Source organism: Myxine glutinosa, chromosome 11 (assembly GCF_964187855.1).
Source record: "Myxine glutinosa chromosome 11, kmMyxGlut1.1, whole genome shotgun sequence".
In the NCBI taxonomy this organism is placed as follows: domain Eukaryota; kingdom Metazoa; phylum Chordata; class Myxini; order Myxiniformes; family Myxinidae; genus Myxine; species Myxine glutinosa.
In genome coordinates, this window is record NC_136271.1 from 51008596 (window position 1) to 51023164 (window position 14569).

At 46.2% G+C, this 14569-nt stretch overlaps 1 long non-coding RNA gene across 1 annotated transcript; it reads left to right on the top strand.

Moving 5' to 3' along the window:
- Positions 1-9735: 9735 nt before the first annotated feature.
- On the top strand, positions 9736-10402 carry LOC144894275 (uncharacterized). The gene is made up of 2 exons (XR_013624956.1): positions 9736-10252; positions 10366-10402. It is a non-coding gene; the product is annotated as an uncharacterized LOC144894275 (long non-coding RNA).
- Positions 10403-14569: the final 4167 nt, after the last annotated feature.

The following is a 14569-nucleotide window of genomic DNA, read 5'->3' on the forward strand; positions in this document are numbered from 1 at the left end:
CTCAAAATGCTTTGTTCAACCAATCACCTCTCTGATCTTCAATGTCTATCTCTCCTCACATCGACACTTGTTCACAAACCGTCAGAGCTCCCGCTGCTGATACCATTTTCCATAGTCACCACAATCCCAATTACCAGCAGCACAACATATACTAAGACGTCGTCACCTGCTGACACTAGCCTGATCGAAAAATACTCGGCCACCTCCGGTGCTAGAGATCCTACATGCACTTACTTCACGAATCAATCCGTCCCACCATTGTATGTTCATCTGCTCTTGTGCAAATTATTAATAGGGGACATACCAAATGTTCCCCGACAATTCACAGTAGGTGACTCGTCCACCTCCTATCTGTTGTGTTCCAACAGGTGACCCGACAGGCGAGCAGACAAACAGACAGGGGCAAACCCCAACGTATTGACAGGAAGGTCTCACCGATGCCCATTCGATCCAGACTGTCGATTCTGCCTGCAGGGACACACCTGTCACCTGATACACCGGTCCACGTCCTTTTTGAGATTCATGTTCCACCACCAATGTTCAAAATCCCATTTGAACATTTTGAGATTTCAATCACAGTCCAAGCGTTTTGATCACAGCTCGACACTAATACTCCAACGTGCCGCCTGATCTCTACTCGCATTGTTCTTATAAATTTTTATATTTCAACTCAAATTCAGTCAAATAAACTCCCCCCTTGCCCCTCCCCTCCAAATCTTCCCCCTTGCCCCTCCCCTCCTAAACTCCCCCCTTGCCCCTCCCCTCCTATCCAACTTATCCGACATCCGGACTACATAGGTCCCTGACTTACTGTACATCAAAGTGGTTCTTGCTACCCACGATCATCGGAGCACCTACCTATGCAGATCTACCTAAATCTATATCACTACCCCAAAATTCATAACAATACTCATAGGATAACTAGATGTATTTATTACACTTCTCATTTTTCTACATTAACTTCAGCAGCCTTGCACCAGCGAGAAACAAGAGCATGTATCCCCTTCTTGTACCAGTTTTCAAATTGTACAACAAGAAATGCTCCGTGACCCAGATCTTAGTCGACTTCGTGATGTCATCATCAATGGCTGGCCTGATCTCATGAATGACACACCAGAGCCTCTTCTGGGCTTCTGGAGCTGTCAGTTGAAAACGGTATAATTCTCAAGGGAGAGCGAGTTGTTATCCCGAAATGTTTACAGCAGGAAATTCTCCAAAAGCTCCACTCGGGGCATTTCTGTCACGAGAAGACCAAACTTCTCGCTGAAGACATTGTGTTCTGGCCTAACAACAACCAGGATATTGAGCGCGTAGTGAGCAGTTGCCAAACCTGCCAGAGGTACCAGCAGTCATGGAGTTCGGAGCCGTTGCTCCAGCTTGAGGTTCATATTTGGGAGCTTGAGGTTCGTACTCAAAATCAGAGATCTCATATTTGGGAGCCAGCCACAGAGATCTGTTGTATCACGTTGTGAGGAACCAAGATCATACCTACTGCGATCACCTAACGGCCGTTCATATCACCATAATCGAGTTCACATGAGAGAGACCCTTCCTCCCACACAGCCCCCCTTGAGTGAGGACAATTCAGTGGTTCTAGTTTGCCACAATTTGGCTCTGATGTTTCCACCATCCCTGTACCTGTCCCAAGCAGGCCATCACACACTGACCATGCTCACGGTGTTGTGCCTGCTTCTCAGTATGCATCAAGGAATGTAGGCAACACTGTTTGATATATTCCACACAATGTGTCTCGCCCAACCAATTACACTACTACCCACCCTGGCAGAATGGTTACACCCCCAGCTCCTTTTGAGCCCTGAAGTTGTTTTATTATTATCATTTTTGCTTGTTTTGGAAAGATGGAGATGTAATATGTATGCTTCAGATGCGAAGCAGCTGACCTTTATCTGTTTGACACGGAAGTGGAGATATCACTTCCGGTGGCGTGAATGGGTGGAGCCAAGCCTGGTGGTTCAGGACGGCTGCAATAAACGTATTAAATAGTTTGGGATCCTGGTCCTCGATCAACTCAACATCAATACATGACAAACAGAATGGTAAAAAAGTCGTGCAAATATTTTATGTATGAACGGATGAGATTTCGTAAGAGATGCCTTCATCAAGGACATACCATCTCACTTCAGGGAGTGTGGGGAACATGTTCCCCACTGATTATGGCCAGAGCAAGAAACACGTGAATCCAGATTGTGCCTCCCTCAAGTGAGAGGCTGCAAGATTGAAGTTCACAGGCTTGCATGGACGAGGTGAATAAACAGGTGTCCCAGGGCCTTTCAATAAAACAAAGTATTTTGATGATAAATAAGTGTTTATTGTGACAAATACAGGTCCATATTATCTTGATACAAGCGATGATGTTGGTGTGAAATATGGTCCCAAAATGTGGTCCCCGAACACCGGGACATAAAGCCAACCCACACCCTCCCATAATTGCCCGCCACCGTGTGGTAGGGCCGACCTCCCCCCCGGTTCCACCTGTCTACCCTCGGCCCTGGCATACATGGTGCAGTGGCCATGAGCTTTGCCTGACCAAGGTGCACTCGTGACCACATGGGGTAGCAAGGTTTCAGCAGGATTTGACAGGAGCGGGGGGTACCTCGGGATGCCGCAGCACTACCAGGACATCCGCTATCTCGCTTTCTCTTATTGAGCCGTTCCCCATGGGTGCCTCGGGCCACTCGGCACTCTCCCCGCAAAGAGGTTCCCTCCCGATCCAGGCTTGTAGGCCCACCCCTTTCGGGACTGGACCGCAACCTTCATGGATCAGGGGGCACTGCATCCACCGACCTACCCATACCTCTTTTGAGGCCAGCTGATGACCTTGGTGGGGCGCAGATGCCACAGAGCTGGGGGAAATGCAAAGTTGCACAGTGCCCCGGGTCGACCCCACACCAACCCACCCATGGGGACTGGACGTTGGGAGATCCGAGAACACCTGACATGATGGGGGTGATACAGAGGGAATTCCATGGTTATGGAAGGGCCCCCCTTTGACGGGTTGAGTTTGCACCTCTCCAGTCTCCAAGGGACTCCCGCCTTCCTGGGACTGGTCGGACCATTCGTGTTGACCCGGTGAGGGTTGCTGGCCATGCTCCGGAAGAGAACCACACGCGTGGCCCATCAACTACCAGAAGATCAGGCAGGAGGAAACGGAAACACCTATGCGGCTGTGTCCAACGAAATGAAATGATGATGTTGGTGTGAAATTTGGACCAGTATGTAAGTGCAGAAAAGTTCCATTAAGAAGTTGGATGATAAATTAATTTACATGATAAGTGATGATGTTTGTATCACATTTATAAAATCCATGATATCTATATTATATTAGCCGTAGGTGATTCTGTCTGTCTGTCTGTCTGTCCGGGGGTGTGGCTTACTCCGTTTCGAGCATAGCTCCACCCTTTCTGGGAGAGGCTCCATATAAACAAATATCCACCATTTTATTAACTCGCATAGCTTTGAGGCCTGTTTAGTTAGGCCCGTGCTGTCTTGCTCTCACAGTTTTATTTCAACTCTAATTCGATATATCATTTCATTTTTCACAGTTGCTAACATAGTTTTAGACTCGGTTGAAAAAAAACGGGAATAAAATCCCATGAAAGTTTCCGTTTATAGAACGAAATGAATTCTCAAAGGCCTGTAATTTCAAGGCCATTGAGTCTCTCTCATGCCTTTATCTCCAATCTAACTCACCATCTGATTTCATTTTTATCAATGCTTTTAGACTCGTCAGCAATAATTGAGAACATTCACGCACACGCAGGAAAATGCAGAGATATATTAAAAAGAAATCGTGCCATGATGTATCATACACCGCCCAACATGACACAGACGGCAATATGTCGACATATATTAAAAATTCGCTTTTTATTTTCCGTTAAGATATATTACTTTTCCGTTTGATGACAGTCGTCACAAAAACGTCAACAATGATGCCGACATATATTTCTTCATTCTCATTTCATTCAACATTATTATCCGGAAGTAAAGGTTTACGTGTTCATTTCACGTGTGCAAAAACAAACTCCATTTCACGTGTGCATGGACATGTCATTCACTTATGTAAAATAAATAATTTAACAGACAGGAAATTGCTGAGAGATATTTCGTTTGGAGCAATTATACACCGCCCAAAGGAAAATTTTCACCGAGAAACCGAGTGAATTCACCGAGCAAATGTCATCGAATTTCACCGAGTTTCAGGAAATCACCAAGAGATATTTCTTCGTTTTTATTTTATTAGTTACCAGCAGAAATACCCCGCGTTGCCGGGTGGGGGCAGGGGAAGTGCACGTACACTTTAAACATGTATATACAAGTGGGATGTGGGGTATATACATGTGGGACATGTGGGATGTGTGTCGGTGTACATGTGTGTGTGTTTGTGTGTATGTTTTTGTGTATATATATATGTGTGTGTGTGTGTGTGTGTGTGTGTATATATATATATATATATATATATATATATGTGTGTGTGTGTGTATGTGTTTATATATATATGTGTGTGTGTGTATGTGTATATATATATGTGTGTGTGTGTGTGTGTGTGAATATGTGTGTATACATGTGTCATGTACATGTGTGTGTGTGTGTGTGTATATGTGTATATATGTGTGTGTATGTGTATATATGTGTGTGTGTGTGTGTGTGTGTGTGTGTGTGTGTGTGTGTGTGTGTGTGTGTGTGTGTGTGTGTGTGTGTGTGTGTGAATATGTGTATGCATGTCGTGTGTGTATGAGTGTGTGCGTGTGTGTGTGTGTGTGTTTGTGTGTATTGTGAAACTGAATGTGCAGCATCTAACTCAAAATGTCACACACGTCCATGCCCGTGGGATCCCCACGGGTGACCGCATGAGTGATAATGTTTGTTGATCTACACACATCGTTGGCTAATGGGAATATTTTGGAGAATAAAATAACAGCAGGTGGTAACTTCATGTTATGGTGTGATCTTCATCGCTGTTGTTCTGCACAAGCTTCCTCACGTATCATCCGAAGGTACTTTGGTCGCTCTACCTCTTGATGTGGAATCCATTTATGCTGAGAAAGGGAAGAGCAAACACGCAGTTATCGATGCAGATGTTTTTTTTGTTTGTTTCTTTGTTGTTGTTTTTTTGCATACAATGTCGTGGCTCGTATCAGGGCTAACACATAGAACATATGATAAAGGGAGCAGGAGACAAGAGGGGGAGAGAGAGGGAAGCACAACAACAGCAGGGAACAGGGACATCAGGAGATCTGTGGAAGGGAGAGGGTTGGGGTGAGGTACATGGGATAAACAAGATGGATACTACGAGGACTTTTAGAAAGGAACACGGAATTTGACTGAGGTGGATTTGGAGTATTTTGACGGGGGAGAAAAGATCAAGGTTTTGGATGGGGGAAGATGAGAGATGGTAGTGAGCAGGTGTTTTGAAGACTTGAAGGGAGGAGTGGGATATATCCTTTTAAATGAATATATTATATACTTAATATATCCTTTTAAATCAGAAAAAAAAGAAATGGTATTGACAAAATTATGAACACCCGAGACTTCATATTTGTTAGCACAGCCTTTGGACAAAATAACTGCAGTCAAGCGCTTCCTATAGCCATGAATGAGCTTCCTACACCTCCCTACTGGCAGTTTGGCCCACTCTTATTGTGCCAACTGCTCCAGTTCTCCCAGATTTGAAGGGTGCCTTCTCCTAACTGCTGTTTTCAGATCTCCCACAGGTGTTCAATGGGATTTCGATCTGGACTCATTGCTGGCCACTTCAGAACAGTCCAGCGTTTTGTCTTGAACCAATCCTGGGTGATTTTTGAAGTGTGTTTGGGGTCATTGTCCTGCTGCAAGACCCATTACCTTCGACAGAGACCCAGCTTTCTGACACTGGGTTGAACATTGCGCTCCAAAATGCCTTGGTAATCTCCTGATTTCATGATGCCATGTGATATGAAATTGTGGGTTGCATCTCCGAGCAGTGCCCTCCTTTCTGAATACATTACTGATGATGCAGTCCCTGAATCGACCGCGCGTCTTGGGGATGGCTTAAACAACCTGTAAGCGAGGAGGGATTTTATTTCTGCTGTTGTTGGTCTCCAAGTTGGTATGGACGCTAATGACATGCCTATGTACTCGTATTGTCTCTGCATTGCCTCAGCATTAATGAAGGTTGCCTGGGTATCCTTGCTTATTAGTGCCTTATATGCTTCCCTTTAGATGTGTTGCATTCGAGTGAATAAAAGCTCACGTTGGACTTTTTTTCTGTGGACATCCTTGATTTTCACCACATTTTTATTCACTCCGAATTCTACGCTTGGAGCAATGGAGAACCTGCTGCGCCTCGAGGTCTTCTCGGGCGACCCTCAGGCAACGAACGCCGCAGACCAATGGGCCCATTGGTACAGCTTTCTCCAGAATTACATCGCAGTGGTTCCAGATCTCTCCGAGCCGCAGAGGCTTTCGATTCTGACCTATCACGTCAGTGATATTGTTTTTGGTGACAGATCCCAATGTGTCACATATGATGACGCCGTTGCAACGTTGCGAGGCATCTTCGTCAAGCAACAAAGCGTGTTGTATGGCAGGCACATGCTCGCTACCCGGCGTCAAGACCCATCGGAGAGCCAGGAGCATTATTCCCAGGAGTGGCGTATCACGCCTGGGGAAAGATTGTTTGATGGAAACCTGAACGGTTGAGGAGTTGACCGATGACTTAATGCGGGATGCCTTAGTGGCGGGAATCGCCTCACCAGCAATCAGGTTGCGGTTGCGTGAGGAAGCCACATTAACTTTCCAACAAGCGTGCGACAAGGCTCACGTACTACAGCTGGCGACAACTCGTGCGGAGGTGTACAGTGGAGCCTTTCTCACGGCGGGGGCCATTGCCAAGGCATGCCCGGAGCCAGAGGCACCAACCGATCGGTCCCTCGCAGTGTCTCCCGAAGCCGCGCTGGCTTTGCCGAGTTCGGGAGATGACGGAAACCCGAACGCCGTGGAGAATGCAAAATGTTACTTTTGCAGTAACAAGAGACACCCTCGCGTGTCTTGCCCTGCGAGGAATTGCGATTGTCATAATTGCAGGAGGAAAAGTCACTTCGCCAAGGTTTGCCGGGCGGCGAAAACACGGCGCTCGACCCTCGTGGAGACAAACACCTCACAAACGGCGCGTTTCGGACATCCGGGGATATCGCGCGGATTGCGCAGCGCCGTATTGCCTGTGCTTGTGGAAGGAATCCCCGCGGAGGCACTTGTTGACACAGGGAGCAGCTCTGCTTTTGTCATCCAAACGTTGGTACAACGATATGGCTGGGCGGTGGGATCGGATACCCGCCGCATCTACCTGGCCTCAGCGGGACTGTGTGTTCGAACCAAAGGCGTGTGTTCTCTCAAACTGGTAGTCAATGATAAGTTATATGCCGATGTTCGACTCGCGGTAATGCCCGATTTGTGCACCGATGTGCTGCTGGGTCATGACTTCCTGCGCAGACACGGACATTTGGAAATGCGTTTTGGGGAAGGGGAAAACACACTCTCGGTATGCGGCCTAGCCGAGATGGCTATAGAACCCCCGGCTCTGTTCCCTAGCCTAACTGCCGATTGCAGACTCCTCACCGTGAAGTCGCGGAGGTATACCTGCGCTGATGCCCTCTATATCGTCGATGAGACTAAGCGTATGCTCTGCGAGGGCATTATCGAATTGAGTAGATCTCCGTGGAGAGCACAGGTACATGTGCACAATGAAAATCACAGAAAAAGATTAGTCGTCGATTACTGTCAGACTATAAATCAATTTACGCAATTAGATGTGTATCTCTTGCCGAAAATAGACGACCTAGTCAGAGAAGTGGCTAAGTATAGGGTCTTCAGTACCTTCAACCTCAAATCCGCGTATCATCAGATACCTATCAGGGAGTCGGATAGGGCCTATACCAGGTTCCAATCCGGGACAAAGGTTGTATCAATTTCATCGAATCCCGTTTGGGGTCACTAATGGCATGGCATGTTTTCAACGCGCAATAGATGACATCTTCGTAAAAGTGAAACTGAAAGACATCTTAGTTTACGAGGATAACGTGACGGTCTGCGGACATACTCAGGAGGGGCACGACGCGATCTTTAAACAATTCTTGGAGGTGGCACGTCGTTACAATTTGACCTTCAATAAGGAGAAGTGCCACTATGCTACCAAAACAATCGACCTCCTGGGGTACACAGTGACCGGCGGGGAGATAAAACCTGATGCCGAGCGCCTTTGGCCTCTGCCAGAAATGGCGGCGCCGTGTGATCGCGCGTCCCTGAGGCAGAGCCTCGGGCTTTTCGCACATCACTCGATGTGGGTCCAAGGCTACTCGGAGAAAAAAAGGCCTTTGGTGGACTGCAAAGCCTTCCCTCTGATGCAGGACGCCCAGGATGCCTTTCAACTTCTGAAGGAGGATATCGCAAGGGGCCTGTAAACATTCTATTGATGACAACATTCCATTTCCCGTTGAGACAGACGGCTCCGACTGTGCTATCGCAGCCACCCTCACCCAAGGGGGTAAGCCTGTGGCGTTCTTCTCCAGGACATTGACCTCGAGCAAACGCAAACACTCTGCGATAGAAAAAGAAGGTTATGCAGTCGTGGAGTCTGTCAGACGGTGGCGCCACTTGCTGTTAGGCCGGAAATTCGATCTCCTGATGGACCAACAAATATGAATGAATGAATGGCCATAAGCACCCTCAACGCATTAAAAATGAGAAAATATCTCGATGGCGGGTCGAATTAGCTGACTACTGTTATGACAAAATCTATCGACCCGGGAGCGAAAATGTAGCCGCGACGCGCTATCTCGCCCATCGATTTGCGACGGCATGACTTCGGAGGATCTGAAGCGCATTAATGATTCGTTGTGCCATCCAGGGGTAACTCGCCTTGCTCATTTTGGACGCTGCCGCAACTTACCCTTTTTCATTGAGGACATCAGACACCTATGTCGAATGTGCTCGGTGCTCGGTATGCGCTGAGTTGAAGCCGCGGTTCTATAAGCCGCCAGTTGGGACTCTCATTCAAGCGAGTCGACCGTGGGAACGGCTAAGCATTGATTTTAAGGCCTTACCCACGCAGAGCACTCTACGTTACATGTTGACCGTAGTTGATGAGTATTCACGTTTTCCGTTCGCATTTCCGTGCTCGGACATGTCCTCCGCCACGGTCATTCGCTGCCTGTGTCAGCTGTTTGTCATGTTCGGGTATCCGGGTTCGTGCATTCCGATCGTGGTGCTGCGTTTATGTCTCAGGAGGTACGGACCTTCCTCGTGGGGCTGGGGATAGCCGCCAGCCAAACTACTCCCTATCATCCTGAGGGGAATGGCCAGGTGGAACGATTTAATGGTGGAATCTGGAAGGCCGTCATGATGCGATTGCGTACACAGTCGATGGGGCTGCACCAATGGCCCCAAGCGGTGCCTGAAGCATTACACGCCCTTTGTATGTTACGATGCACGGCTAAGAAATAAACTTCGCACGAACGTTTGTTTCGCTTTCAGCGTCGCGGTGCCAGCGGACAGTCGCTGCCCGGTTGACTTGTCGATTTAGGCCCCGCGTATCTGAAGCGGACGGTACGACAGAGCAAGTATGAACCGACCATAGATTTGGTGCAACATGTGCAGGTGAATCCACAGTATGCGACCGTTTGGTTGAAGGATGGCCGTTTGTCGACCGTGTCGGTCCAACATTTAGCGCCGTGCGGGGAAAGGCCCGAGGGTGAGGGGCTCCGTCATGACAGGGGCACCGTGGATCCGATCGCCAAAGTTGAGGTGTCCGTGTCGGGAACCCCAAGGCCGGATCGGGCGGTGGGTGACAACGTGCCGTGACAGATGGAGAATGCTGGGGTAGCTTCTCCTGATTTGCCTTGTCCGACAGCTCCCGTGATCGAGTGCGGTTCGGTTAGCTAAAGTACTCGCACCGGCTGGGAATGTCGTCGACCCCAACGCTTGGGATTGTGACGAGTTGGTGGGATACCGACTGCAGTTGACATGATTGCTTGCTTTATATTTTATGCATTTATACTGTTAGTCTTGCGTTCTGGCTGAAACTTTAATGGTGGGTTAATGATCTGAAATTGTGGGTTGCATCTCCGAGCAGTGCCCTCCTCCCTGAATATATTACTGATGATGCAGTCCCTGAATCGACCGCGCGTCTTGGGGACAGCTTATAAACTACCTGTAAGCGAGGAGGGATTTCATTTCTGCTGTTGTGGTCTCCAAGTTGGTAAGGATGCTAATGACATGCCTGTGTACTCACATTGTCTTTGCATTGCCTCAGCATTAATGAAGGTTGGCTGGGAATGTTTGCTTATTTGTGCCTTATATTCTTCCCTCCAGATGTGTTGCATTCGAGTGAATAAAAGCTCACGTTGGAGTTTTTTCTGTGGACATCCTTGATTTTCACCATACCATGCACACACTCAAGGCACCCAGTGCCAGAGGCAGCAGAGCAACACCAAAACATCACTGAACCTCTTCTGTGTTTGACTGGAGGAATGAATGAATGATCGTTTTGTTTCGGCCATTTATAGAAAAAAACAAATTTTAAAAAACGATCATTCATTCATTCATTCATCTCATTCATTCCTACAGTCAAACATAAAAGAGGTTCGGTGATGTTTGACTGCAGGGAAGGTGTTTTTTTCTTTGAAGGCTTCATTTTGTTTTCTGTAAACAGAAATGAAAAATTTTGTGTAAAAATGAAATGAATAATTGTAAAAATGTAAAAATGAAAAAAATGAAATGAAAATATATATATAATTATATATTCTGTAAAATTTTGGCTTTACCAAAAAGTTCTAACTTGGTCTCATCTGTGCACAGGACATTATCCCAGAAGGATTTTTTTGACTTGTTCAAGTGTGTTTTGGCAAACTCCAGTCGGGCTTTCTTGTCTCTCTCTCAGCAGTGGGGTCCTCCTGGGTCTCCTACCATAGAACCCCCTTTCATTGAGTTGGCGACGGATGGTGCGAGTTGAAACTATCGTAACTTGTGTCTAAAGGTCAGCTTGAATCTGTTTGACAGTTGATCGAGGTGCTTTCTCCAGCATTCGAACAATCCTTTGCTGCAATCTTCGATCAAAGTTTCTCTTGTGGCCACCTCCAGGGAGGTTGGCTACAGTGCCATGGGCCTTAAACTTCCTGATAACATTGCGTATGGTGGACACATTAACATCAAGGTCTCTGGCGATGGACTTGTAGCCTTGAGATTGTCCATGCTTTGCTACAATCTTGTGTCTGACCTCCTCAGACAATTCTCTGGTATTATTTCTTTTCTCCATGCTCATCGCGGTGCACACAGTGACACAAAACAGCAGAATGACTCCTTTTCTCTATTCAAACTGGTTTAATGAGTGATTCTTATATTGCAGGTGAGTTCAGTTACTTTTTTAAAGGAATAATTAATACCATAGGTGAGTTCAATTCCAAAGTAAAGGAGAATCACCTGTTTGAAATCTAATTATTTCTAACAACCTCTAAAAGGTGCCAATAATATTGTCTGGGACATTTTAGGATTTCTGTGGGATAAGCTAAGATTTCGTAATTTTTCAGCTTTTTTTTTGTTTTGTTCCATTGTAAACCAAAGAAATACATACTGTATGTAGATACCAAAAGATTTTTTTAATTTCAACAATTTCCTGCACGAGATGTATTGGAATTTCACAAGTTAGGTGGTTTGAGACATTATTTGAAAAAAGTGCAAAGGTACCAATATTTTTGGTCACGACAGTATGAGGAAAAGAGAGTTGGGATGAGTGGACAGAAGTTGGTCCATGTTGGCGGACAGCGAGATGTAAATGGAGTCATCACTGTTTGGTGGACGGTACAACACACATAAACAAGAGGTGGAAGTGGAGGGGAACCGTAGACAGAGGTACCCATGGGGATGTGGTGGAGTGAGGAAGAGAGCTGGAAGAAAGGGCAGGATGAGGAGGACCAAAGGCTAGGTGGTGATGTGACGAGGCACAGTGATGAATAATATGAGGTGGGGTAGAGGATCGGAGGTGGAGGAATGATTTGGAAGAGAGATGGTTGTATTTCATTAATTGCTCCTTTTGTACATCTTCAGTGTCAACCCCTTCCCTGTCTATTCCCTCCTCTCCTACGAACCCTATCTCTTACCAGCGTCCCACTCCATGTCCCCTCCCTCCACTCCCTCCTGTCCCCATTCCATCACTACCTCTCCCTTTCAAAAACCCCCTCACCCCTCCCCTTCATTTCTCCCCCTCTTCCCTCCCCCCCACACCCCTCCCCTTAATTTCTCCCGCTCTTCCCTCCCCTTCAAAACTGTCGCCCCCACACCTCTCCCCTTCAAATCTCCCCCCCAACCCTCCCATTCAAATCTCCACCCTCTCCTTCAGAACTCCCCCCCCATACCCCTCCCCTTCAAACTCCCCCCTCACCCTCCCCTGAAAACCTCCACCCTCACCCCTCCACTTTCAACTCCCCCTAAAAACTCCACCCTCACCACTCCCCCTTCCCCTTAAACCCCCCCTGAACACCTCCCCTTAAAAACTCCATCCTCACCCCTCCCCCTCCCCCTTCAAGCCCCCCTTAACATCTCCCCTTAAAAACTCCACCCTCACCCCTCCCCCTCCCCCTTAGACCCCCCTTAACACCTCCCCTTAAAAACTCCACCCTCACCCCTCCCCCTTCCCTTCAAATCTCCCCTCTCACTCCTCCAATCCTCCTCCAAAGTTTCCTCTTAACTCACCCACAAATCTGCCTCCTCCCACATTCATCCAATGCAAACTGGGGTTGTTGAGATTTTCAAGTCAGAGATCCATTTGAAAACGTTAAAGGAGGGGTGATATAAAGGTGAGTTTAGAGATTGGAGAAGGGAAGAAATGTAAGAGATTTATTTTTTGAAATGGAATGATTGAAAGGGGGATTTGAAAACAGCCTTTGAAAAAGGAAGAAGAGTGAATTGCAATAAAAGGGATTAAACAACACGGAAGGAGGAAGGAGGAGGTATATATAAGCACTTGCTTAGTACGGGAGGAGTGATTCCTTTTTTCTTTGAAGGTTAAGTGAAAACAGATTTGAGTAAAAAAGAGAAAGGTTGAAAGCGATCGTGAAAGAGTTTGGTGATGCACTTCACAAAAAGAATGGGGATAGAAAGGTGACATCGTCCGGAGAAGGAGGAAAAGATGGAGGATGGGAGGGGCGAGACAACACGTGCTGTAAAAGGTTGGGAGAAGGAAAAGGTGAAAATAAAAGGGAGTGCAGAGAAAGGACGATCTTGGACACACAACGACTAATGAGGGAACCGGGTAGGCCTCAAAAAACACGGTACGAAAAATCCGACTAATCCTCCAAGCTCACAGTAAACACATAAACAGCAAAATAAACAGCAGAAAAATCGACAAAGCGATCGCGAGAACTCTGAGGATACCGGAGGAGTCCAAAGATCAGCACGACCGAGCTCAAGGAACCGGAACGTTGGTTGGTGGTTTGAACTTTGAGACAGGTATTAATTGTGAATTGGCACACCTGAGTAAGATGAAAATTACTTACGATGCGAACGAAGATCTATCAGATCCTGGAGCATTAAATGGATGCGTGTCGATATTTTCCACTCCTTCAATAATTTCTCCAGAAATGTGAAATAACCATTCATCTGTCGAAACACAAAAATATGTTTCTCAGTCAGTAAAACTAGAACGGCATTCAGTAGAGAGCATACCTGGGCCTGGTTGGCCACATCACTCAATGGTGAAGAATCACTAAAGAAATTAAATAATTCTCATATCGGAATCCATATTCAGATCTTCACCAAAATTAAATCGATTCTTCCTTGTCAGACACCCAACCGGTCCACCAAGTTTCGTCCAAATCCGTCCACAACTTTTTGAGATATCCTGCGATGTATCGTTTTTGGCCCAAAATACCAATGGTGAAGAATCACTTTAAAATTCTAGTAGCCGGATCCGAATCCGGATCTTCACCAAAATCTAATCATTTCGTACTTGTGACATATGCTACATCCCTGTCAAATTTTGTCCGAATCCATCACAACTTTTTGAGATATTTTGTTCACAAACAAACAAACAAATGAAAAATCACTCATTGAGCGACACTTGACAAAACAGAACAAAGTAGAATGGCACTCGGTAGAGCATCCTTTTGACCTCAAAAATAATTCGTGGTTGAATTCAGTGACCTGATATTCAAATCGTCTTCAAAGTTTAAGTTAATCGGATGAAAATTGACAATTTTAAAAATTTGGGCCTTTGCTGACCTTTTGGCCTATGTTGATCTTTTGGCCTATGTTGACCTTTTGGCCGATTCTGATCTCAAAAATAGTTGGTGGTTGAATTGAGTTAGCTGATATGTAAATCCTATTCAAATTTCAACTCAATAGGATTAAAATTGAGGATTTTAGAAATTTGAAATTTTTGTTGACCTTTGGCCTATGTTGACCTTTTGGCCTATGCTGATCTCAAAAATAGTTGGTGGTTGAATTCAGTGATCCGATATGAAAATCACATTCAAATTCCAAGTCAATCGGATGAAAATTGAGGATTTAAAAAATTTGAAAT